The sequence below is a fragment of the Hyla sarda genome, unplaced genomic scaffold (assembly GCF_029499605.1).
Source record: "Hyla sarda isolate aHylSar1 unplaced genomic scaffold, aHylSar1.hap1 scaffold_913, whole genome shotgun sequence".
Taxonomy (NCBI): domain Eukaryota; kingdom Metazoa; phylum Chordata; class Amphibia; order Anura; family Hylidae; genus Hyla; species Hyla sarda.
Window position 1 is genome coordinate 96,738 of NW_026610942.1, and position 25,945 is coordinate 122,682.

Here is a 25,945-nt window from a genome sequence, read left to right on the forward strand (position 1 = left end):
TTTTTTACGTTTTTCTCCTTTTCGCCTCTTTTCTGGGCGTATTATTCTTCTTTTTCTTCTTTTTTTTCGTCTAATGCATACCCCATCAGTGCAGCAATGCTTATTCAATACCGCCAGCAGATGGAGACACTGGGGGATAATTTTCTAAGGATTTATACTGATTTTTCCTGTCTGAATTTGTCGCACAGAAAGTTGCAGGCCAAATATGTGTGACATTTCTGCGACTTTAGCTTCTAGAGCATTTTTTACACATTATACATAGGTGCTGAATACATAAAAAGCGACTGTTCAGCGACAGACAAGTCGCATCGGCTGAAAGTAGGCCAGAATGTCAGTCCATGTTGGAGCAGGTTTAGATACAGTCTAAAGCATAGATCTCAAAGTCTGTGCACAGAATTTAGCAAGGGCCTCGCACCTTCTGATGCATCAGGTAGGTGCACAATAGCATAGCCTAACCCTCTGTACTTTGGTCTATATTGATGCGGGACATAGACAGCCAGCTGATGACCAATCCATTAGTGCAATGGATGGCTGGAAGCATTTGTCTTTGCCTTTGCAATACCACAGAAGCAATGCATGGTCAATGTACAGCAATGACACACCTGTGTGAACAGCCAGGGGGACCCCCCCCCCCATGTTATGTTACATAGTTACATAGTTAGTACGGTCGAAAAAAGACATATGTCCATCAAGTTCAACCAGGGAATTAAGGGGTAGGGGTGTGGCGCGATATTGGGGAAGGGATGAGATTTTATATTTCTTCATAAGCATTAATCTTATTTTGTCAATTAGGAACATTCAGCACCCACCCGCTATCAAGGCAGCTGCCTATCATGTCATGCCCTACCTGCACAGGTGTGCTGGCTACTCAAATGATCCAATTAAGGAGGCCATTTAGTCAGCAGCAGCAGAAGTCCTGTGCCTGGACGCTCCAACAGGGGCCAGACACAAGCAGAAGCAGAAGCAGCAGAAGCAGCAGCAGCACCACCTTTTGTTTTTTGGCTGCAGCAGCAGCAAGGCCCACAGGGCTGGCTAGCTGGCTAGCCAGCAAGCAGGTAGCAATGAAAGTAGGAATCTTTCTTTTTAACCCTGTAAGGGGGTGGTGCACTGTACCCGAAGATACTGCCATATCGGGTCAATGCATAGGGCGACGGAAGCAAGCTTCGAAATCGGCCCCCGTTCTCAAAAATCCATTTAATATATGGTCCCCAGATAGGGGACGTATCAGATATTAAACTGATAAGAACAGATACTACACTTGATCTTAGCCAAAAGGCCGAGAAGCGATAACCGTGAAAGGGGCGGGCCCAACAAGGTCCCCTTCATGGGCACTATCACTGCTTGCTGTCAGGGAGGCTGCCAGACAATTTTCCATGCACACTCTGGGCTGGGGGGCAGTCAACCACCAGTACACACAGCAGAACCTAAACCCATACCATTATTGCTAAGCAGCAAGACAGGGGCCCATTGCACTCCCACGGGGCCTTTTTAAATGCAATCCATAACCCGGATTTGCCAGGAACCCTTCTTACTCCTCCTACTTGCATGTGACACTGGGCTTAGGATCTGCATAGGAAACACACACACAAGCACACACCTACCTTTGTTGCCTGCAGATGCCTCCTTGGCTGTCCCCAAACGGTATCAAACCAACACCCACGGGAAGCTGTAAGCATAGAGGACATGCCTGCACCCCATTGGACTTACCTGTGTGGGTTAAATCCGGGTTATTTGACAACCTATGGCGGTGATGGTTCTGCTCAGGCAGAGCAGTGCTGATGCTCCTCATAAAGCTGTCGCTGCTGTGAAGGTTCTAGGTGACATCACAAATCCCTATGGTTACATACACAACAAAGCTGGGTTGTTGTTGTTTACACTCTGCAAGGCCTGTGGAAGTGAGTGACATCATAGCACTGTAGTTCTGAGGGTTCAAGATGGATGCAACAATCTCCTGTTGCTTCTATGAAGGCCGTAATAGACGACATCACCAAACAGCTCCATAGTCACATACACAGCAAAGGAGAGATGTTGTTTACACCTAGTGATGTCAGTGGTATTGAGTGACATCACAGCACAGTGCTAAGGCTCCTGGGCCTGGACACAGCAGCGGCTGCAATATCTCAACGGAGAATACGTTTATATCTATGTGTGTGTGTGCGCATATATATATATATATATATATATATATATATATATATATATATATATTTCTCCGCCGAAATCACTTTTAAACCCATTTCCACCTTTTTTTCCCTTCTCTTCCTCTTACTTTTTTTTCACGTTTTTTTACGTTTTTCTCCTTTTCGCCTCTTTTCTGGGCGTATTATTCTTCTTTTTCTTCTTTTTTTTCGTCTAATGCATACCCCATCAGTGCAGCAATGCTTATTCAATACCGCCAGCAGATGGAGACACTGGGGGATAATTTTCTAAGGATTTATACTGATTTTTCCTGTCTGAATTTGTCGCACAGAAAGTTGCAGGCCAAATATGTGTGACATTTCTGCGACTTTAGCTTCTAGAGCATTTTTACAACATTATACATAGGTGCTGAATACATAAAAAGCGACTGTTCAGCGACAGACAAGTCGCATCGGCTGAAAGTAGGCCAGAATGTCAGTCCATGTTGGAGCAGGTTTAGATACAGTCTAAAGCATAGATCTCAAAGTCTGTGCACAGAATTTAGCAAGGGCCTCGCACCTTCTGATGCATCAGGTAGGTGCACAATAGCATAGCCTAACCCTCTGTACTTTGGTCTATATTGATGCGGGACATAGACAGCCAGCTGATGACCAATCCATTAGTGCAATGGATGGCTGGAAGCATTTGTCTTTGCCTTTGCAATACCACAGAAGCAATGCATGGTCAATGTACAGCAATGACACACCTGTGTGAACAGCCAGGAGACCCCCCCCCCATGTTATGTTACATAGTTACATAGTTAGTACGGTCGAAAAAAGACATATGTCCATCAAGTTCAACCAGGGAATTAAGGGGTAGGGGTGTGGCGCGATATTGGGGAAGGGATGAGATTTTATATTTCTTCATAAGCATTAATCTTATTTTGTCAATTAGGAACATTCAGCACCCACCCGCTATCAAGGCAGCTGCCTATCATGTCATGCCCTACCTGCACAGGTGTGCTGGCTACTCAAATGATCCAATTAAGGAGGCCATTTAGTCAGCAGCAGCAGAAGTCCTGTGCCTGGACGCTCCAACAGGGGCCAGACACAAGCAGAAGCAGAAGCAGCAGAAGCAGCAGCAGCACCACCTTTTGTTTTTTGGCTGCAGCAGCAGCAAGGCCCACAGGGCTGGCTAGCTGGCTAGCCAGCAAGCAGGTAGCAATGAAAGTAGGAATCTTTCTTTTTAACCCTGTAAGGGGGTGGTGCACTGTACCCGAAGATACTGCCATATCGGGTCAATGCATAGGGCGACGGAAGCAAGCTTCGAAATCGGCCCCCGTTCTCAAAAATCCATTTAATATATGGTCCCCAGATAGGGGACGTATCAGATATTAAACTGATAAGAACAGATACTACACTTGATCTTAGCCAAAAGGCCGAGAAGCGATAACCGTGAAAGGGGCGGGCCCAACAAGGTCCCCTTCATGGGCACTATCACTGCTTGCTGTCAGGGAGGCTGCCAGACAATTTTCCATGCACACTCTGGGCTGGGGGGCAGTCAACCACCAGTACACACAGCAGAACCTAAACCCATACCATTATTGCTAAGCAGCAAGACAGGGGCCCATTGCACTCCCACGGGGCCTTTTTAAATGCAATCCATAACCCGGATTTGCCAGGAACCCTTCTTACTCCTCCTACTTGCATGTGACACTGGGCTTAGGATCTGCATAGGAAACACACACACAAGCACACACCTACCTTTGTTGCCTGCAGATGCCTCCTTGGCTGTCCCCAAACGGTATCAAACCAACACCCACGGGAAGCTGTAAGCATAGAGGACATGCCTGCACCCCATTGGACTTACCTGTGTGGGTTAAATCCGGGTTATTTGACAACCTATGGCGGTGATGGTTCTGCTCAGGCAGAGCAGTGCTGATGCTCCTCATAAAGCTGTCGCTGCTGTGAAGGTTCTAGGTGACATCACAAATCCCTATGGTTACATACACAACAAAGCTGGGTTGTTGTTGTTTACACTCTGCAAGGCCTGTGGAAGTGAGTGACATCATAGCACTGTAGTTCTGAGGGTTCAAGATGGATGCAACAATCTCCTGTTGCTTCTATGAAGGCCGTAATAGACGACATCACCAAACAGCTCCATAGTCACATACACAGCAAAGGAGAGATGTTGTTTACACCTAGTGATGTCAGTGGTATTGAGTGACATCACAGCACAGTGCTAAGGCTCCTGGGCCTGGACACAGCAGCGGCTGCAATATCTCAACGGAGAATACGTTTATATCTATGTGTGTGTGTGCGCATATATATATATATATATATATATATATATATATATATATATATTTCTCCGCCGAAATCACTTTTAAACCCATTTCCACCTTTTTTTCCCTTCTCTTCCTCTTACTTTTTTTTCACGTTTTTTTACGTTTTTCTCCTTTTCGCCTCTTTTCTGGGCGTATTAGTCTTCTTTTTCTTCTTTTTTTTCGTCTAATGCATACCCCATCAGTGCAGCAATGCTTATTCAATACCGCCAGCAGATGGAGACACTGGGGGATAATTTTCTAAGGATTTATACTGATTTTTCCTGTCTGAATTTGTCGCACAGAAAGTTGCAGGCCAAATATGTGTGACATTTCTGCGACTTTAGCTTCTAGAGCATTTTTACAACATTATACATAGGTGCTGAATACATAAAAAGCGACTGTTCAGCGACAGACAAGTCGCATCGGCTGAAAGTAGGCCAGAATGTCAGTCCATGTTGGAGCAGGTTTAGATACAGTCTAAAGCATAGATCTCAAAGTCTGTGCACAGAATTTAGCAAGGGCCTCGCACCTTCTGATGCATCAGGTAGGTGCACAATAGCATAGCCTAACCCTCTGTACTTTGGTCTATATTGATGCGGGACATAGACAGCCAGCTGATGACCAATCCATTAGTGCAATGGATGGCTGGAAGCATTTGTCTTTGCCTTTGCAATACCACAGAAGCAATGCATGGTCAATGTACAGCAATGATACACCTGTGTGAACAGCCAGGAGACCCCCCCCCCCCCCCATGTTATGTTACATAGTTACATAGTTAGTACGGTCGAAAAAAGACATATGTCCATCAAGTTCAACCAGGGAATTAAGGGGTAGGGGTGTGGCGCGATATTGGGGAAGGGATGAGATTTTATATTTCTTCATAAGCATTAATCTTATTTTGTCAATTAGGAACATTCAGCACCCACCCGCTATCAAGGCAGCTGCCTATCATGTCATGCCCTACCTGCACAGGTGTGCTGGCTACTCAAATGATCCAATTAAGGAGGCCATTTAGTCAGCAGCAGCAGAAGTCCTGTGCCTGGACGCTCCAACAGGGGCCAGACACAAGCAGAAGCAGAAGCAGCAGAAGCAGCAGCAGCACCACCTTTTGTTTTTTGGCTGCAGCAGCAGCAAGGCCCACAGGGCTGGCTAGCTGGCTAGCCAGCAAGCAGGTAGCAATGAAAGTAGGAATCTTTCTTTTTAACCCTGTAAGGGGGTGGTGCACTGTACCCGAAGATACTGCCATATCGGGTCAATGCATAGGGCGACGGAAGCAAGCTTCGAAATCGGCCCCCGTTCTCAAAAATCCATTTAATATATGGTCCCCAGATAGGGGACGTATCAGATATTAAACTGATAAGAACAGATACTACACTTGATCTTAGCCAAAAGGCCGAGAAGCGATAACCGTGAAAGGGGCGGGCCCAACAAGGTCCCCTTCATGGGCACTATCACTGCTTGCTGTCAGGGAGGCTGCCAGACAATTTTCCATGCACACTCTGGGCTGGGGGGCAGTCAACCACCAGTACACACAGCAGAACCTAAACCCATACCATTATTGCTAAGCAGCAAGACAGGGGCCCATTGCACTCCCACGGGGCCTTTTTAAATGCAATCCATAACCCGGATTTGCCAGGAACCCTTCTTACTCCTCCTACTTGCATGTGACACTGGGCTTAGGATGTGCATAGGAAACACACACACAAGCACACACCTACCTTTGTTGCCTGCAGATGCCTCCTTGGCTGTCCCCAAACGGTATCAAACCAACACCCACGGGAAGCTGTAAGCATAGAGGACATGCCTGCACCCCATTGGACTTACCTGTGTGGGTTAAATCCGGGTTATTTGACAACCTATGGCGGTGATGGTTCTGCTCAGGCAGAGCAGTGCTGATGCTCCTCATAAAGCTGTCGCTGCTGTGAAGGTTCTAGGTGACATCACAAATCCCTATGGTTACATACACAACAAAGCTGGGTTGTTGTTGTTTACACTCTGCAAGGCCTGTGGAAGTGAGTGACATCATAGCACTGTAGTTCTGAGGGTTCAAGATGGATGCAACAATCTCCTGTTGCTTCTATGAAGGCCGTAATAGACGACATCACCAAACAGCTCCATAGTCACATACACAGCAAAGGAGAGATGTTGTTTACACCTAGTGATGTCAGTGGTATTGAGTGACATCACAGCACAGTGCTAAGGCTCCTGGGCCTGGACACAGCAGCGGCTGCAATATCTCAATGGAGAATACGTTTATATCTATGTGTGTGTGTGCGCATATATATATATATATATATATATATATATATATATATATATATATATTTCTCCGCCAAAATCACTTTTAAACCCATTTCCACCTTTTTTTCCCTTCTCTTCCTCTTACTTTTTTTTCACGTTTTTTTACGTTTTTCTCCTTTTCGCCTCTTTTCTGGGCGTATTATTCTTCTTTTTCTTCTTTTTTTTCGTCTAATGCATACCCCATCAGTGCAGCAATGCTTATTCAATACCGCCAGCAGATGGAGACACTGGGGGATAATTTTCTAAGGATTTATACTGATTTTTCCTGTCTGAATTTGTCGCACAGAAAGTTGCAGGCCAAATATGTGTGACATTTCTGCGACTTTAGCTTCTAGAGCATTTTTACAACATTATACATAGGTGCTGAATACATAAAAAGCGACTGTTCAGCGACAGACAAGTCGCATCGGCTGAAAGTAGGCCAGAATGTCAGTCCATGTTGGAGCAGGTTTAGATACAGTCTAAAGCATAGATCTCAAAGTCTGTGCACAGAATTTAGCAAGGGCCTCGCACCTTCTGATGCATCAGGTAGGTGCACAATAGCATAGCCTAACCCTCTGTACTTTGGTCTATATTGATGCGGGACATAGACAGCCAGCTGATGACCAATCCATTAGTGCAATGGATGGCTGGAAGCATTTGTCTTTGCCTTTGCAATACCACAGAAGCAATGCATGGTCAATGTACAGCAATGACACACCTGTGTGAACAGCCAGGAGACCCCCCCCCCCCCATGTTATGTTACATAGTTACATAGTTAGTACGGTCGAAAAAAGACATATGTCCATCAAGTTCAACCAGGGAATTAAGGGGTAGGGGTGTGGCGCGATATTGGGGAAGGGATGAGATTTTATATTTCTTCATAAGCATTAATCTTATTTTGTCAATTAGGAACATTCAGCACCCACCCGCTATCAAGGCAGCTGCCTATCATGTCATGCCCTACCTGCACAGGTGTGCTGGCTACTCAAATGATCCAATTAAGGAGGCCATTTAGTCAGCAGCAGCAGAAGTCCTGTGCCTGGACGCTCCAACAGGGGCCAGACACAAGCAGAAGCAGAAGCAGCAGAAGCAGCAGCAGCACCACCTTTTGTTTTTTGGCTGCAGCAGCAGCAAGGCCCACAGGGCTGGCTAGCTGGCTAGCCAGCAAGCAGGTAGCAATGAAAGTAGGAATCTTTCTTTTTAACCCTGTAAGGGGGTGGTGCACTGTACCCGAAGATACTGCCATATCGGGTCAATGCATAGGGCGACGGAAGCAAGCTTCGAAATCGGCCCCCGTTCTCAAAAATCCATTTAATATATGGTCCCCAGATAGGGGACGTATCAGATATTAAACTGATAAGAACAGATACTACACTTGATCTTAGCCAAAAGGCCGAGAAGCGATAACCGTGAAAGGGGCGGGCCCAACAAGGTCCCCTTCATGGGCACTATCACTGCTTGCTGTCAGGGAGGCTGCCAGACAATTTTCCATGCACACTCTGGGCTGGGGGGCAGTCAACCACCAGTACACACAGCAGAACCTAAACCCATACCATTATTGCTAAGCAGCAAGACAGGGGCCCATTGCACTCCCACGGGGCCTTTTTAAATGCAATCCATAACCCGGATTTGCCAGGAACCCTTGTTACTCCTCCTACTTGCATGTGACACTGGGCTTAGGATCTGCATAGGAAACACACACACAAGCACACACCTACCTTTGTTGCCTGCAGATGCCTCCTTGGCTGTCCCCAAACGGTATCAAACCAACACCCACGGGAAGCTGTAAGCATAGAGGACATGCCTGCACCCCATTGGACTTACCTGTGTGGGTTAAATCCGGGTTATTTGACAACCTATGGCGGTGATGGTTCTGCTCAGGCAGAGCAGTGCTGATGCTCCTCATAAAGCTGTCGCTGCTGTGAAGGTTCTAGGTGACATCACAAATCCCTATGGTTACATACACAACAAAGCTGGGTTGTTGTTGTTTACACTCTGCAAGGCCTGTGGAAGTGAGTGACATCATAGCACTGTAGTTCTGAGGGTTCAAGATGGATGCAACAATCTCCTGTTGCTTCTATGAAGGCCGTAATAGACGACATCACCAAACAGCTCCATAGTCACATACACAGCAAAGGAGAGATGTTGTTTACACCTAGTGATGTCAGTGGTATTGAGTGACATCACAGCACAGTGCTAAGGCTCCTGGGCCTGGACACAGCAGCGGCTGCAATATCTCAACGGAGAATACGTTTATATCTATGTGTGTGTGTGCGCATATATATATATATATATATATATATATATATATATATATATTTCTCCGCCGAAATCACTTTTAAACCCATTTCCACCTTTTTTTCCCTTCTCTTCCTCTTACTTTTTTTTCACGTTTTTTTACGTTTTTCTCCTTTTCGCCTCTTTTCTGGGCGTATTATTCTTCTTTTTCTTCTTTTTTTTCGTCTAATGCATACCCCATCAGTGCAGCAATGCTTATTCAATACCGCCAGCAGATGGAGACACTGGGGGATAATTTTCTAAGGATTTATACTGATTTTTCCTGTCTGAATTTGTCGCACAGAAAGTTGCAGGCCAAATATGTGTGACATTTCTGCGACTTTAGCTTCTAGAGCATTTTTACAACATTATACATAGGTGCTGAATACATAAAAAGCGACTGTTCAGCGACAGACAAGTCGCATCGGCTGAAAGTAGGCCAGAATGTCAGTCCATGTTGGAGCAGGTTTAGATACAGTCTAAAGCATAGATCTCAAAGTCTGTGCACAGAATTTAGCAAGGGCCTCGCACCTTCTGATGCATCAGGTAGGTGCACAATAGCATAGCCTAACCCTCTGTACTTTGGTCTATATTGATGCGGGACATAGACAGCCAGCTGATGACCAATCCATTAGTGCAATGGATGGCTGGAAGCATTTGTCTTTGCCTTTGCAATACCACAGAAGCAATGCATGGTCAATGTACAGCAATGACACACCTGTGTGAACAGCCAGGAGACCCCCCCCCCCCATGTTATGTTACATAGTTACATAGTTAGTACGGTCGAAAAAAGACATATGTCCATCAAGTTCAACCAGGGAATTAAGGGGTAGGGGTGTGGCGCGATATTGGGGAAGGGATGAGATTTTATATTTCTTCATAAGCATTAATCTTATTTTGTCAATTAGGAACATTCAGCACCCACCCGCTATCAAGGCAGCTGCCTATCATGTCATGCCCTACCTGCACAGGTGTGCTGGCTACTCAAATGATCCAATTAAGGAGGCCATTTAGTCAGCAGCAGCAGAAGTCCTGTGCCTGGACGCTCCAACAGGGGCCAGACACAAGCAGAAGCAGAAGCAGCAGAAGCAGCAGCAGCACCACCTTTTGTTTTTTGGCTGCAGCAGCAGCAAGGCCCACAGGGCTGGCTAGCTGGCTAGCCAGCAAGCAGGTAGCAATGAAAGTAGGAATCTTTCTTTTTAACCCTGTAAGGGGGTGGTGCACTGTACCCGAAGATACTGCCATATCGGGTCAATGCATAGGGCGACGGAAGCAAGCTTCGAAATCGGCCCCCGTTCTCAAAAATCCATTTAATATATGGTCCCCAGATAGGGGACGTATCAGATATTAAACTGATAAGAACAGATACTACACTTGATCTTAGCCAAAAGGCCGAGAAGCGATAACCGTGAAAGGGGCGGGCCCAACAAGGTCCCCTTCATGGGCACTATCACTGCTTGCTGTCAGGGAGGCTGCCAGACAATTTTCCATGCACACTCTGGGCTGGGGGGCAGTCAACCACCAGTACACACAGCAGAACCTAAACCCATACCATTATTGCTAAGCAGCAAGACAGGGGCCCATTGCACTCCCACGGGGCCTTTTTAAATGCAATCCATAACCCGGATTTGCCAGGAACCCTTCTTACTCCTCCTACTTGCATGTGACACTGGGCTTAGGATCTGCATAGGAAACACACACACAAGCACACACCTACCTTTGTTGCCTGCAGATGCCTCCTTGGCTGTCCCCAAACGGTATCAAACCAACACCCACGGGAAGCTGTAAGCATAGAGGACATGCCTGCACCCCATTGGACTTACCTGTGTGGGTTAAATCCGGGTTATTTGACAACCTATGGCGGTGATGGTTCTGCTCAGGCAGAGCAGTGCTGATGCTCCTCATAAAGCTGTCGCTGCTGTGAAGGTTCTAGGTGACATCACAAATCCCTATGGTTACATACACAACAAAGCTGGGTTGTTGTTGTTTACACTCTGCAAGGCCTGTGGAAGTGAGTGACATCATAGCACTGTAGTTCTGAGGGTTCAAGATGGATGCAACAATCTCCTGTTGCTTCTATGAAGGCCGTAATAGACGACATCACCAAACAGCTCCATAGTCACATACACAGCAAAGGAGAGATGTTGTTTACACCTAGTGATGTCAGTGGTATTGAGTGACATCACAGCACAGTGCTAAGGCTCCTGGGCCTGGACACAGCAGCGGCTGCAATATCTCAACGGAGAATACGTTTATATCTATGTGTGTGTGTGCGCATATATATATATATATATATATATATATATATATATTTCTCCGCCAAAATCACTTTTAAACCCATTTCCACCTTTTTTTCCCTTCTCTTCCTCTTACTTTTTTTTCACGTTTTTTTACGTTTTTCTCCTTTTCGCCTCTTTTCTGGGCGTATTATTCTTCTTTTTCTTCTTTTTTTTCGTCTAATGCATACCCCATCAGTGCAGCAATGCTTATTCAATACCGCCAGCAGATGGAGACACTGGGGGATAATTTTCTAAGGATTTATACTGATTTTTCCTGTCTGAATTTGTCGCACAGAAAGTTGCAGGCCAAATATGTGTGACATTTCTGCGACTTTAGCTTCTAGAGCATTTTTACAACATTATACATAGGTGCTGAATACATAAAAAGCGACTGTTCAGCGACAGACAAGTCGCATCGGCTGAAAGTAGGCCAGAATGTCAGTCCATGTTGGAGCAGGTTTAGATACAGTCTAAAGCATAGATCTCAAAGTCTGTGCACAGAATTTAGCAAGGGCCTCGCACCTTCTGATGCATCAGGTAGGTGCACAATAGCATAGCCTAACCCTCTGTACTTTGGTCTATATTGATGCGGGACATAGACAGCCAGCTGATGACCAATCCATTAGTGCAATGGATGGCTGGAAGCATTTGTCTTTGCCTTTGCAATACCACAGAAGCAATGCATGGTCAATGTACAGCAATGACACACCTGTGTGAACAGCCAGGAGACCCCCCCCCCCCCCATGTTATGTTACATAGTTACATAGTTAGTACGGTCGAAAAAAGACATATGTCCATCAAGTTCAACCAGGGAATTAAGGGGTAGGGGTGTGGCGCGATATTGGGGAAGGGATGAGATTTTATATTTCTTCATAAGCATTAATCTTATTTTGTCAATTAGGAACATTCAGCACCCACCCGCTATCAAGGCAGCTGCCTATCATGTCATGCCCTACCTGCACAGGTGTGCTGGCTACTCAAATGATCCAATTAAGGAGGCCATTTAGTCAGCAGCAGCAGAAGTCCTGTGCCTGGACGCTCCAACAGGGGCCAGACACAAGCAGAAGCAGAAGCAGCAGAAGCAGCAGCAGCACCACCTTTTGTTTTTTGGCTGCAGCAGCAGCAAGGCCCACAGGGCTGGCTAGCTGGCTAGCCAGCAAGCAGGTAGCAATGAAAGTAGGAATCTTTCTTTTTAACCCTGTAAGGGGGTGGTGCACTGTACCCGAAGATACTGCCATATCGGGTCAATGCATAGGGCGACGGAAGCAAGCTTCGAAATCGGCCCCCGTTCTCAAAAATCCATTTAATATATGGTCCCCAGATAGGGGACGTATCAGATATTAAACTGATAAGAACAGATACTACACTTGATCTTAGCCAAAAGGCCGAGAAGCGATAACCGTGAAAGGGGCGGGCCCAACAAGGTCCCCTTCATGGGCACTATCACTGCTTGCTGTCAGGGAGGCTGCCAGACAATTTTCCATGCACACTCTGGGCTGGGGGGCAGTCAACCACCAGTACACACAGCAGAACCTAAACCCATACCATTATTGCTAAGCAGCAAGACAGGGGCCCATTGCACTCCCACGGGGCCTTTTTAAATGCAATCCATAACCCGGATTTGCCAGGAACCCTTCTTACTCCTCCTACTTGCATGTGACACTGGGCTTAGGATCTGCATAGGAAACACACACACAAGCACACACCTACCTTTGTTGCCTGCAGATGCCTCCTTGGCTGTCCCCAAACGGTATCAAACCAACACCCACGGGAAGCTGTAAGCATAGAGGACATGCCTGCACCCCATTGGACTTACCTGTGTGGGTTAAATCCGGGTTATTTGACAACCTATGGCGGTGATGGTTCTGCTCAGGCAGAGCAGTGCTGATGCTCCTCATAAAGCTGTCGCTGCTGTGAAGGTTCTAGGTGACATCACAAATCCCTATGGTTACATACACAACAAAGCTGGGTTGTTGTTGTTTACACTCTGCAAGGCCTGTGGAAGTGAGTGACATCATAGCACTGTAGTTCTGAGGGTTCAAGATGGATGCAACAATCTCCTGTTGCTTCTATGAAGGCCGTAATAGACGACATCACCAAACAGCTCCATAGTCACATACACAGCAAAGGAGAGATGTTGTTTACACCTAGTGATGTCAGTGGTATTGAGTGACATCACAGCACAGTGCTAAGGCTCCTGGGCCTGGACACAGCAGCGGCTGCAATATCTCAACGGAGAATACGTTTATATCTATGTGTGTGTGTGCGCATATATATATATATATATATATATATATATATATATATATATATTTCTCCGCCGAAATCACTTTTAAACCCATTTCCACCTTTTTTTCCCTTCTCTTCCTCTTACTTTTTTTTCACGTTTTTTTACGTTTTTCTCCTTTTCGCCTCTTTTCTGGGCGTATTATTCTTCTTTTTCTTCTTTTTTTTCGTCTAATGCATACCCCATCAGTGCAGCAATGCTTATTCAATACCGCCAGCAGATGGAGACACTGGGGGATAATTTTCTAAGGATTTATACTGATTTTTCCTGTCTGAATTTGTCGCACAGAAAGTTGCAGGCCAAATATGTGTGACATTTCTGCGACTTTAGCTTCTAGAGCATTTTTACAACATTATACATAGGTGCTGAATACATAAAAAGCGACTGTTCAGCGACAGACAAGTCGCATCGGCTGAAAGTAGGCCAGAATGTCAGTCCATGTTGGAGCAGGTTTAGATACAGTCTAAAGCATAGATCTCAAAGTCTGTGCACAGAATTTAGCAAGGGCCTCGCACCTTCTGATGCATCAGGTAGGTGCACAATAGCATAGCCTAACCCTCTGTACTTTGGTCTATATTGATGCGGGACATAGACAGCCAGCTGATGACCAATCCATTAGTGCAATGGATGGCTGGAAGCATTTGTCTTTGCCTTTGCAATACCACAGAAGCAATGCATGGTCAATGTACAGCAATGACACACCTGTGTGAACAGCCAGGAGACCCCCCCCCCCCCCCATGTTATGTTACATAGTTACATAGTTAGTACGGTCGAAAAAAGACATATGTCCATCAAGTTCAACCAGGGAATTAAGGGGTAGGGGTGTGGCGCGATATTGGGGAAGGGATGAGATTTTATATTTCTTCATAAGCATTAATCTTATTTTGTCAATTAGGAACATTCAGCACCCACCCGCTATCAAGGCAGCTGCCTATCATGTCATGCCCTACCTGCACAGGTGTGCTGGCTACTCAAATGATCCAATTAAGGAGGCCATTTAGTCAGCAGCAGCAGAAGTCCTGTGCCTGGACGCTCCAACAGGGGCCAGACACAAGCAGAAGCAGAAGCAGCAGAAGCACCACCTTTTGTTTTTTGGCTGCAGCAGCAGCAAGGCCCACAGGGCTGGCTAGCTGGCTAGCCAGCAAGCAGGTAGCAATGAAAGTAGGAATCTTTCTTTTTAACCCTGTAAGGGGGTGGTGCACTGTACCCGAAGATACTGCCATATCGGGTCAATGCATAGGGCGACGGAAGCAAGCTTCGAAATCGGCCCCCGTTCTCAAAAATCCATTTAATATATGGTCCCCAGATAGGGGACGTATCAGATATTAAACTGATAAGAACAGATACTACACTTGATCTTAGCCAAAAGGCCGAGAAGCGATAACCGTGAAAGGGGCGGGCCCAACAAGGTCCCCTTCATGGGCACTATCACTGCTTGCTGTCAGGGAGGCTGCCAGACAATTTTCCATGCACACTCTGGGCTGGGGGGCAGTCAACCACCAGTACACACAGCAGAACCTAAACCCATACCATTATTGCTAAGCAGCAAGACAGGGGCCCATTGCACTCCCACGGGGCCTTTTTAAATGCAATCCATAACCCGGATTTGCCAGGAACCCTTCTTACTCCTCCTACTTGCATGTGACACTGGGCTTAGGATCTGCATAGGAAACACACACACAAGCACACACCTACCTTTGTTGCCTGCAGATGCCTCCTTGGCTGTCCCCAAACGGTATCAAACCAACACCCACGGGAAGCTGTAAGCATAGAGGACATGCCTGCACCCCATTGGACTTACCTGTGTGGGTTAAATCCGGGTTATTTGACAACCTATGGCGGTGATGGTTCTGCTCAGGCAGAGCAGTGCTGATGCTCCTCATAAAGCTGTCGCTGCTGTGAAGGTTCTAGGTGACATCACAAATCCCTATGGTTACATACACAACAAAGCTGGGTTGTTGTTGTTTACACTCTGCAAGGCCTGTGGAAGTGAGTGACATCATAGCACTGTAGTTCTGAGGGTTCAAGATGGATGCAACAATCTCCTGTTGCTTCTATGAAGGCCGTAATAGACGACATCACCAAACAGCTCCATAGTCACATACACAGCAAAGGAGAGATGTTGTTTACACCTAGTGATGTCAGTGGTATTGAGTGACATCACAGCACAGTGCTAAGGCTCCTGGGCCTGGACACAGCAGCGGCTGCAATATCTCAACGGAGAATACGTTTATATCTATGTGTGTGTGTGCGCATATATATATATATATATATATATATATATATATATATATATATATATTTCTCCGCCGAAATCACTTTTAAACCCATTTCCACCTTTTTTTCCCTTCTCTTCCTCTTACTTTTTTTTCACGTTTTTTTACGTTTTTCTCCTTTTCGCCTCTTTTCTGGGCGTATTATTCTTCTTTTTCTTCTTTTTTTTCGTCTAATGCATACCCCATCAGTGCAGCAATGCTTATTCAATACCGCCAGCAGATGGAGACACTGGGGGATAATTTTCTAAGGATTTATACTGATTTTTCCTGTCTGAATTTGTCGCACAGAAAGTTGCAGGCCAAATATGTGTGACATTTCTGCGACTTTAGCTTCTAGAGCATTTTTACAACATTATACATAGGTGCTGAATACATAAAAAGCGACTGTTCAGCGACAGACAAGTCGCATCGGCTGAAAGTAGGCCAGAATGTCAGTCCATGTTGGAGCAGGTTTAGATACAGTCTAAAGCATAGATCTCAAAGTCTGTGCACAGAATTTAGCAAGGGCCTCGCACCTTCTGATGCATCAGGTAGGTGCACAATAGCATAGCCTAACCCTCTGTACTTTGGTCTATATTGATGCGGGACATAGACAGCCAGCTGATGACCAATCCATTAGTGCAATGGATGGCTGGAAGCATTTGTCTTTGCCTTTGCAATACCACAGAAGCAATGCATGGTCAATGTACAGCAATGACACACCTGTGTGAACAGCCAGGAGACCCCCCCCCCCATGTTATGTTACATAGTTACATAGTTAGTACGGTCGAAAAAAGACATATGTCCATCAAGTTCAACCAGGGAATTAAGGGGTAGGGGTGTGGCGCGATATTGGGGAAGGGATGAGATTTTATATTTCTTCATAAGCATTAATCTTATTTTGTCAATTAGGAACATTCAGCACCCACCCGCTATCAAGGCAGCTGCCTATCATGTCATGCCCTACCTGCACAGGTGTGCTGGCTACTCAAATGATCCAATTAAGGAGGCCATTTAGTCAGCAGCAGCAGAAGTCCTGTGCCTGGACGCTCCAACAGGGGCCAGACACAAGCAGAAGCAGAAGCAGCAGAAGCACCACCTTTTGTTTTTTGGCTGCAGCAGCAGCAAGGCCCACAGGGCTGGCTAGCTGGCTAGCCAGCAAGCAGGTAGCAATGAAAGTAGGAATCTTTCTTTTTAACCCTGTAAGGGGGTGGTGCACTGTACCCGAAGATACTGCCATATCGGGTCAATGCATAGGGCGACGGAAGCAAGCTTCGAAATCGGCCCCCGTTCTCAAAAATCCATTTAATATATGGTCCCCAGATAGGGGACGTATCAGATATTAAACTGATAAGAACAGATACTACACTTGATCTTAGCCAAAAGGCCGAGAAGCGATAACCGTGAAAGGGGCGGGCCCAACAAGGTCCCCTTCATGGGCACTATCACTGCTTGCTGTCAGGGAGGCTGCCAGACAATTTTCCATGCACACTCTGGGCTGGGGGGCAGTCAACCACCAGTACACACAGCAGAACCTAAACCCATACCATTATTGCTAAGCAGCAAGACAGGGGCCCATTGCACTCCCACGGGGCCTTTTTAAATGCAATCCATAACCCGGATTTGCCAGGAACCCTTCTTACTCCTCCTACTTGCATGTGACACTGGGCTTAGGATCTGCATAGGAAACACACACACAAGCACACACCTACCTTTGTTGCCTGCAGATGCCTCCTTGGCTGTCCCCAAACGGTATCAAACCAACACCCACGGGAAGCTGTAAGCATAGAGGACATGCCTGCACCCCATTGGACTTACCTGTGTGGGTTAAATCCGGGTTATTTGACAACCTATGGCGGTGATGGTTCTGCTCAGGCAGAGCAGTGCTGATGCTCCTCATAAAGCTGTCGCTGCTGTGAAGGTTCTAGGTGACATCACAAATCCCTATGGTTACATACACAACAAAGCTGGGTTGTTGTTGTTTACACTCTGCAAGGCCTGTGGAAGTGAGTGACATCATAGCACTGTAGTTCTGAGGGTTCAAGATGGATGCAACAATCTCCTGTTGCTTCTATGAAGGCCGTAATAGACGACATCACCAAACAGCTCCATAGTCACATACACAGCAAAGGAGAGATGTTGTTTACACCTAGTGATGTCAGTGGTATTGAGTGACATCACAGCACAGTGCTAAGGCTCCTGGGCCTGGACACAGCAGCGGCTGCAATATCTCAACGGAGAATACGTTTATATCTATGTGTGTGTGTGCGCATATATATATATATATATATATATATATATATATATATATATATATTTCTCCGCCGAAATCACTTTTAAACCCATTTCCACCTTTTTTTCCCTTCTCTTCCTCTTACTTTTTTTTCACGTTTTTTTACGTTTTTCTCCTTTTCGCCTCTTTTCTGGGCGTATTATTCTTCTTTTTCTTCTTTTTTTTCGTCTAATGCATACCCCATCAGTGCAGCAATGCTTATTCAATACCGCCAGCAGATGGAGACACTGGGGGATAATTTTCTAAGGATTTATACTGATTTTTCCTGTCTGAATTTGTCGCACAGAAAGTTGCAGGCCAAATATGTGTGACATTTCTGCGACTTTAGCTTCTAGAGCATTTTTACAACATTATACATAGGTGCTGAATACATAAAAAGCGACTGTTCAGCGACAGACAAGTCGCATCGGCTGAAAGTAGGCCAGAATGTCAGTCCATGTTGGAGCAGGTTTAGATACAGTCTAAAGCATAGATCTCAAAGTCTGTGCACAGAATTTAGCAAGGGCCTCGCACCTTCTGATGCATCAGGTAGGTGCACAATAGCATAGCCTAACCCTCTGTACTTTGGTCTATATTGATGCGGGACATAGACAGCCAGCTGATGACCAATCCATTAGTGCAATGGATGGCTGGAAGCATTTGTCTTTGCCTTTGCAATACCACAGAAGCAATGCATGGTCAATGTACAGCAATGACACACCTGTGTGAACAGCCAGGAGACCCCCCCCCCATGTTATGTTACATAGTTACATAGTTAGTACGGTCGAAAAAAGACATATGTCCATCAAGTTCAACCAGGGAATTAAGGGGTAGGGGTGTGGCGCGATATTGGGGAAGGGATGAGATTTTATATTTCTTCATAAGCATTAATCTTATTTTGTCAATTAGGAACATTCAGCACCCACCCGCTATCAAGGCAGCTGCCTATCATGTCATGCCCTACCTGCACAGGTGTGCTGGCTACTCAAATGATCCAATTAAGGAGGCCATTTAGTCAGCAGCAGCAGAAGTCCTGTGCCTGGACGCTCCAACAGGGGCCAGACACAAGCAGAAGCAGAAGCAGCAGAAGCAGCAGCAGCACCACCTTTTGTTTTTTGGCTGCAGCAGCAGCAAGGCCCACAGGGCTGGCTAGCTGGCTAGCCAGCAAGCAGGTAGCAATGAAAGTAGGAATCTTTCTTTTTAACCCTGTAAGGGGGTGGTGCACTGTACCCGAAGATACTGCCATATCGGGTCAATGCATAGGGCGACGGAAGCAAGCTTCGAAATCGGCCCCCGTTCTCAAAAATCCATTTAATATATGGTCCCCAGATAGGGGACGTATCAGATATTAAACTGATCAGAACAGATACTACACTTGATCTTAGCCAAAAGGCCGAGAAGCGATAACCGTGAAAGGGGCGGGCCCAACAAGGTCCCCTTCATGGGCACTATCACTGCTTGCTGTCAGGGAGGCTGCCAGACAATTTTCCATGCACACTCTGGGCTGGGGGGCAGTCAACCACCAGTACACACAGCAGAACCTAAACCCATACCATTATTGCTAAGCAGCAAGACAGGGGCCCATTGCACTCCCACGGGGCCTTTTTAAATGCAATCCATAACCCGGATTTGCCAGGAACCCTTCTTACTCCTCCTACTTGCATGTGACACTGGGCTTAGGATCTGCATAGGAAACACACACACAAGCACACACCTACCTTTGTTGCCTGCAGATGCCTCCTTGGCTGTCCCCAAACGGTATCAAACCAACACCCACGGGAAGCTGTAAGCATAGAGGACATGCCTGCACCCCATTGGACTTACCTGTGTGGGTTAAATCCGGGTTATTTGACAACCTATGGCGGTGATGGTTCTGCTCAGGCAGAGCAGTGCTGATGCTCCTCATAAAGCTGTCGCTGCTGTGAAGGTTCTAGGTGACATCACAAATCCCTATGGTTACATACACAACAAAGCTGGGTTGTTGTTGTTTACACTCTGCAAGGCCTCCTGTGGAAGTGAGTGACATCATAGCACTGTAGTTCTGAGGGTTCAAGATGGATGCAACAATCTCCTGTTGCTTCTATGAAGGCCGTAATAGACGACATCACCAAACAGCTCCATAGTCACATACACAGCAAAGGAGAGATGTTGTTTACACCTAGTGATGTCAGTGGTATTGAGTGACATCACAGCACAGTGCTAAGGCTCCTGGGCCTGGACACAGCAGCGGCTGCAATATCTCAACGGAGAATACGTTTATATCTATGTGTGTGTGTGCGCATATATATATATATATATATATATATATATATTTCTCCGCCGAAATCACTTTTAAACCCATTTCCACCTTTTTTTCCCTTCTCTTCCTCTTACTTTTTTTTCACGTTTTTTTACGTTTTTCTCCTTTTCGCCTCTTTTCTGGGCGTATTATTCTTCTTTTTCTTCTTTTTTTTCGTCTAATGCATACCCCATCAGTGCAGCAATGCTTATTCAATACCGCCAGCAGATGGAGACACTGGGGGATAATTTTCTAAGGATTTATACTGATTTTTCCTGTCTGAATTTGTCGCACAGAAAGTTGCAGGCCAAATATGTGTGACATTTCTGCGACTTTAGCTTCTAGAGCATTTTTACAACATTATACATAGGTGCTGAATACATAAAAAGCGACTGTTCAGCGACAGACAAGTCGCATCGGCTGAAAGTAGGCCAGAATGTCAGTCCATGTTGGAGCAGGTTTAGATACAGTCTAAAGCATAGATCTCAAAGTCTGTGCACAGAATTTAGCAAGGGCCTCGCACCTTCTGATGCATCAGGTAGGTGCACAATAGCATAGCCTAACCCTCTGTACTTTGGTCTATATTGATGCGGGACATAGACAGCCAGCTGATGACCAATCCATTAGTGCAATGGATGGCTGGAAGCATTTGTCTTTGCCTTTGCAATACCACAGAAGCAATGCATGGTCAATGTACAGCAATGACACACCTGTGTGAACAGCCAGGAGACCCCCCCCCCCATGTTATGTTACATAGTTACATAGTTAGTACGGTCGAAAAAAGACATATGTCCATCAAGTTCAACCAGGGAATTAAGGGGTAGGGGTGTGGCGCGATATTGGGGAAGGGATGAGATTTTATATTTCTTCATAAGCATTAATCTTATTTTGTCAATTAGGAACATTCAGCACCCACCCGCTATCAAGGCAGCTGCCTATCATGTCATGCCCTACCTGCACAGGTGTGCTGGCTACTCAAATGATCCAATTAAGGAGGCCATTTAGTCAGCAGCAGCAGAAGTCCTGTGCCTGGACGCTCCAACAGGGGCCAGACACAAGCAGAAGCAGAAGCAGCAGAAGCAGCAGCAGCACCACCTTTTGTTTTTTGGCTGCAGCAGCAGCAAGGCCCACAGGGCTGGCTAGCTGGCTAGCCAGCAAGCAGGTAGCAATGAAAGTAGGAATCTTTCTTTTTAACCCTGTAAGGGGGTGGTGCACTGTACCCGAAGATACTGCCATATCGGGTCAATGCATAGGGCGACGGAAGCAAGCTTCGAAATCGGCCCCCGTTCTCAAAAATCCATTTAATATATGGTCCCCAGATAGGGGACGTATCAGATATTAAACTGATAAGAACAGATACTACACTTGATCTTAGCCAAAAGGCCGAGAAGCGATAACCGTGAAAGGGGCGGGCCCAACAAGGTCCCCTTCATGGGCACTATCACTGCTTGCTGTCAGGGAGGCTGCCAGACAATTTTCCATGCACACTCTGGGCTGGGGGGCAGTCAACCACCAGTACACACAGCAGAACCTAAACCCATACCATTATTGCTAAGCAGCAAGACAGGGGCCCATTGCACTCCCACGGGGCCTTTTTAAATGCAATCCATAACCCGGATTTGCCAGGAACCCTTCTTACTCCTCCTACTTGCATGTGACACTGGGCTTAGGATCTGCATAGGAAACACACACACAAGCACACACCTACCTTTGTTGCCTGCAGATGCCTCCTTGGCTGTCCCCAAACGGTATCAAACCAACACCCACGGGAAGCTGTAAGCATAGAGGACATGCCTGCACCCCATTGGACTTACCTGTGTGGGTTAAATCCGGGTTATTTGACAACCTATGGCGGTGATGGTTCTGCTCAGGCAGAGCAGTGCTGATGCTCCTCATAAAGCTGTCGCTGCTGTGAAGGTTCTAGGTGACATCACAAATCCCTATGGTTACATACACAACAAAGCTGGGTTGTTGTTGTTTACACTCTGCAAGGCCTGTGGAAGTGAGTGACATCATAGCACTGTAGTTCTGAGGGTTCAAGATGGATGCAACAATCTCCTGTTGCTTCTATGAAGGCCGTAATAGACGACATCACCAAACAGCTCCATAGTCACATACACAGCAAAGGAGAGATGTTGTTTACACCTAGTGATGTCAGTGGTATTGAGTGACATCACAGCACAGTGCTAAGGCTCCTGGGCCTGGACACAGCAGCGGCTGCAATATCTCAACGGAGAATACGTTTATATCTATGTGTGTGTGTGCGCATATATATATATATATATATATATATATATATATATATATATATATATATATTTCTCCGCCGAAATCACTTTTAAACCCATTTCCACCTTTTTTTCCCTTCTCTTCCTCTTACTTTTTTTTCACGTTTTTTTACGTTTTTCTCCTTTTCGCCTCTTTTCTGGGCGTATTATTCTTCTTTTTCTTCTTTTTTTTCGTCTAATGCATACCCCATCAGTGCAGCAATGCTTATTCAATACCGCCAGCAGATGGAGACACTGGGGGATAATTTTCTAAGGATTTATACTGATTTTTCCTGTCTGAATTTGTCGCACAGAAAGTTGCAGGCCAAATATGTGTGACATTTCTGCGACTTTAGCTTCTAGAGCATTTTTACAACATTATACATAGGTGCTGAATACATAAAAAGCGACTGTTCAGCGACAGACAAGTCGCATCGGCTGAAAGTAGGCCAGAATGTCAGTCCATGTTGGAGCAGGTTTAGATACAGTCTAAAGCATAGATCTCAAAGTCTGTGCACAGAATTTAGCAAGGGCCTCGCACCTTCTGATGCATCAGGTAGGTGCACAATAGCATAGCCTAACCCTCTGTACTTTGGTCTATATTGATGCAGGACATAGACAGCCAGCTGATGACCAATCCATTAGTGCAATGGATGGCTGGAAGCATTTGTCTTTGCCTTTGCAATACCACAGAAGCAATGCATGGTCAATGTACAGCAATGACACACCTGTGTGAACAGCCAGGAGACCCCCCCCCATGTTATGTTACATAGTTACATAGTTAGTACGGTCGAAAAAAGACATATGTCCATCAAGTTCAACCAGGGAATTAAGGTGTAGGGGTGTGGCGCGATATTGGGGAAGGGATGAGATTTTATATTTCTTCATAAGCATTAATCTTATTTTGTCAATTAGGAACATTCAGCACCCACCCGCTATCAAGGCAGCTGCCTATCATGTCATGCCCTACCTGCACAGGTGTGCTGGCTACTCAAATGATCCAATTAAGGAGGCCATTTAGTCAGCAGCAGCAGAAGTCCTGTGCCTGGACGCTCCAACAGGGGCCAGACACAAGCAGAAGCAGAAGCAGCAGAAGCAGCAGCAGCACCACCTTTTGTTTTTTGGCTGCAGCAGCAGCAAGGCCCACAGGGCTGGCTAGCTGGCTAGCCAGCAAGCAGGTAGCAATGAAAGTAGGAATCTTTCTTTTTAACCCTGTAAGGGGGTGGTGCACTGTACCCGAAGATACTGCCATATCGGGTCAATGCATAGGGCGACGGAAGCAAGCTTCGAAATCGGCCCCCGTTCTCAAAAATCCATTTAATATATGGTCCCCAGATAGGGGACGTATCAGATATTAAACTGATAAGAACAGATACTACACTTGATCTTAGCCAAAAGGCCGAGAAGCGATAACCGTGAAAGGGGCGGGCCCAACAAGGTCCCCTTCATGGGCACTATCACTGCTTGCTGTCAGGGAGGCTGCCAGACAATTTTCCATGCACACTCTGGGCTGGGGGGCAGTCAACCACCAGTACACACAGCAGAACCTAAACCCATACCATTATTGCTAAGCAGCAAGACAGGGGCCCATTGCACTCCCACGGGGCCTTTTTAAATGCAATCCATAACCCGGATTTGCCAGGAACCCTTCTTACTCCTCCTACTTGCATGTGACACTGGGCTTAGGATCTGCATAGGAAACACACACACAAGCACACACCTACCTTTGTTGCCTGCAGATGCCTCCTTGGCTGTCCCCAAACGGTATCAAACCAACACCCACGGGAAGCTGTAAGCATAGAGGACATGCCTGCACCCCATTGGACTTACCTGTGTGGGTTAAATCCGGGTTATTTGACAACCTATGGCGGTGATGGTTCTGCTCAGGCAGAGCAGTGCTGATGCTCCTCATAAAGCTGTCGCTGCTGTGAAGGTTCTAGGTGACATCACAAATCCCTATGGTTACATACACAACAAAGCTGGGTTGTTGTTGTTTACACTCTGCAAGGCCTGTGGAAGTGAGTGACATCATAGCACTGTAGTTCTGAGGGTTCAAGATGGATGCAACAATCTCCTGTTGCTTCTATGAAGGCCGTAATAGACGACATCACCAAACAGCTCCATAGTCACATACACAGCAAAGGAGAGATGTTGTTTACACCTAGTGATGTCAGTGGTATTGAGTGACATCACAGCACAGTGCTAAGGCTCCTGGGCCTGGACACAGCAGCGGCTGCAATATCTCAACGGAGAATACGTTTATATCTATGTGTGTGTGTGCGCATATATATATATATATATATATATATATATATATATATATTTCTCCGCCGAAATCACTTTTAAACCCATTTCCACCTTTTTTTCCCTTCTCTTCCTCTTACTTTTTTTTCACGTTTTTTTACGTTTTTCTCCTTTTCGCCTCTTTTCTGGGCGTATTATTCTTCTTTTTCTTCTTTTTTTTCGTCTAATGCATACCCCATCAGTGCAGCAATGCTTATTCAATACCGCCAGCAGATGGAGACACTGGGGGATAATTTTCTAAGGATTTATACTGATTTTTCCTGTCTGAATTTGTCGCACAGAAAGTTGCAGGCCAAATATGTGTGACATTTCTGCGACTTTAGCTTCTAGAGCATTTTTACAACATTATACATAGGTGCTGAATACATAAAAAGCGACTGTTCAGCGACAGACAAGTCGCATCGGCTGAAAGTAGGCCAGAATGTCAGTCCATGTTGGAGCAGGTTTAGATACAGTCTAAAGCATAGATCTCAAAGTCTGTGCACAGAATTTAGCAAGGGCCTCGCACCTTCTGATGCATCAGGTAGGTGCACAATAGCATAGCCTAACCCTCTGTACTTTGGTCTATATTGATGCGGGACATAGACAGCCAGCTGATGACCAATCCATTAGTGCAATGGATGGCTGGAAGCATTTGTCTTTGCCTTTGCAATACCACAGAAGCAATGCATGGTCAATGTACAGCAATGACACACCTGTGTGAACAGCCAGGAGACCCCCCCCCCCCATGTTATGTTACATAGTTACATAGTTAGTACGGTCGAAAAAAGACATATGTCCATCAAGTTCAACCAGGGAATTAAGGGGTAGGGGTGTGGCGCGATATTGGGGAAGGGATGAGATTTTATATTTCTTCATAAGCATTAATCTTATTTTGTCAATTAGGAACATTCAGCACCCACCCGCTATCAAGGCAGCTGCCTATCATGTCATGCCCTACCTGCACAGGTGTGCTGGCTACTCAAATGATCCAATTAAGGAGGCCATTTAGTCAGCAGC

General features: G+C 46.0%; 11 non-coding genes across 11 annotated transcripts; all 11 read right to left on the reverse strand.

The window, feature by feature from the left end:
* Positions 1-1,097: 1,097 nt before the first annotated feature.
* On the reverse strand, positions 1,098-1,288 carry LOC130349406 (U2 spliceosomal RNA). The gene has a single exon (XR_008886732.1). It is a non-coding gene; the product is annotated as a U2 spliceosomal RNA (small nuclear RNA).
* Positions 1,289-3,377: 2,089 nt separating this feature from the next.
* Positions 3,378-3,568, reverse strand: LOC130349407 (U2 spliceosomal RNA). The gene has a single exon (XR_008886733.1). It is a non-coding gene; the product is annotated as a U2 spliceosomal RNA (small nuclear RNA).
* Positions 3,569-5,658: 2,090 nt separating this feature from the next.
* On the reverse strand, positions 5,659-5,849 carry LOC130349408 (U2 spliceosomal RNA). Its single transcript, XR_008886734.1, has one exon. It is a non-coding gene; the product is annotated as a U2 spliceosomal RNA (small nuclear RNA).
* A 2,092-nt stretch (positions 5,850-7,941) lies between these two features.
* LOC130349409 (U2 spliceosomal RNA) lies at positions 7,942-8,132 on the reverse strand. Its single transcript, XR_008886735.1, has one exon. It is a non-coding gene; the product is annotated as a U2 spliceosomal RNA (small nuclear RNA).
* Positions 8,133-10,217: 2,085 nt separating this feature from the next.
* On the reverse strand, positions 10,218-10,408 carry LOC130349410 (U2 spliceosomal RNA). The gene has a single exon (XR_008886736.1). It is a non-coding gene; the product is annotated as a U2 spliceosomal RNA (small nuclear RNA).
* A 2,081-nt stretch (positions 10,409-12,489) lies between these two features.
* On the reverse strand, positions 12,490-12,680 carry LOC130349411 (U2 spliceosomal RNA). Its single transcript, XR_008886737.1, has one exon. It is a non-coding gene; the product is annotated as a U2 spliceosomal RNA (small nuclear RNA).
* A 2,081-nt stretch (positions 12,681-14,761) lies between these two features.
* On the reverse strand, positions 14,762-14,952 carry LOC130349412 (U2 spliceosomal RNA). Its single transcript, XR_008886738.1, has one exon. It is a non-coding gene; the product is annotated as a U2 spliceosomal RNA (small nuclear RNA).
* Positions 14,953-17,033: 2,081 nt separating this feature from the next.
* On the reverse strand, positions 17,034-17,224 carry LOC130349413 (U2 spliceosomal RNA). The gene has a single exon (XR_008886739.1). It is a non-coding gene; the product is annotated as a U2 spliceosomal RNA (small nuclear RNA).
* A 2,087-nt stretch (positions 17,225-19,311) lies between these two features.
* Positions 19,312-19,502, reverse strand: LOC130349430 (U2 spliceosomal RNA). The gene has a single exon (XR_008886754.1). It is a non-coding gene; the product is annotated as a U2 spliceosomal RNA (small nuclear RNA).
* Positions 19,503-21,579: 2,077 nt separating this feature from the next.
* Positions 21,580-21,770, reverse strand: LOC130349414 (U2 spliceosomal RNA). Its single transcript, XR_008886740.1, has one exon. It is a non-coding gene; the product is annotated as a U2 spliceosomal RNA (small nuclear RNA).
* Positions 21,771-23,862: 2,092 nt separating this feature from the next.
* On the reverse strand, positions 23,863-24,053 carry LOC130349416 (U2 spliceosomal RNA). Its single transcript, XR_008886741.1, has one exon. It is a non-coding gene; the product is annotated as a U2 spliceosomal RNA (small nuclear RNA).
* Positions 24,054-25,945: the final 1,892 nt, after the last annotated feature.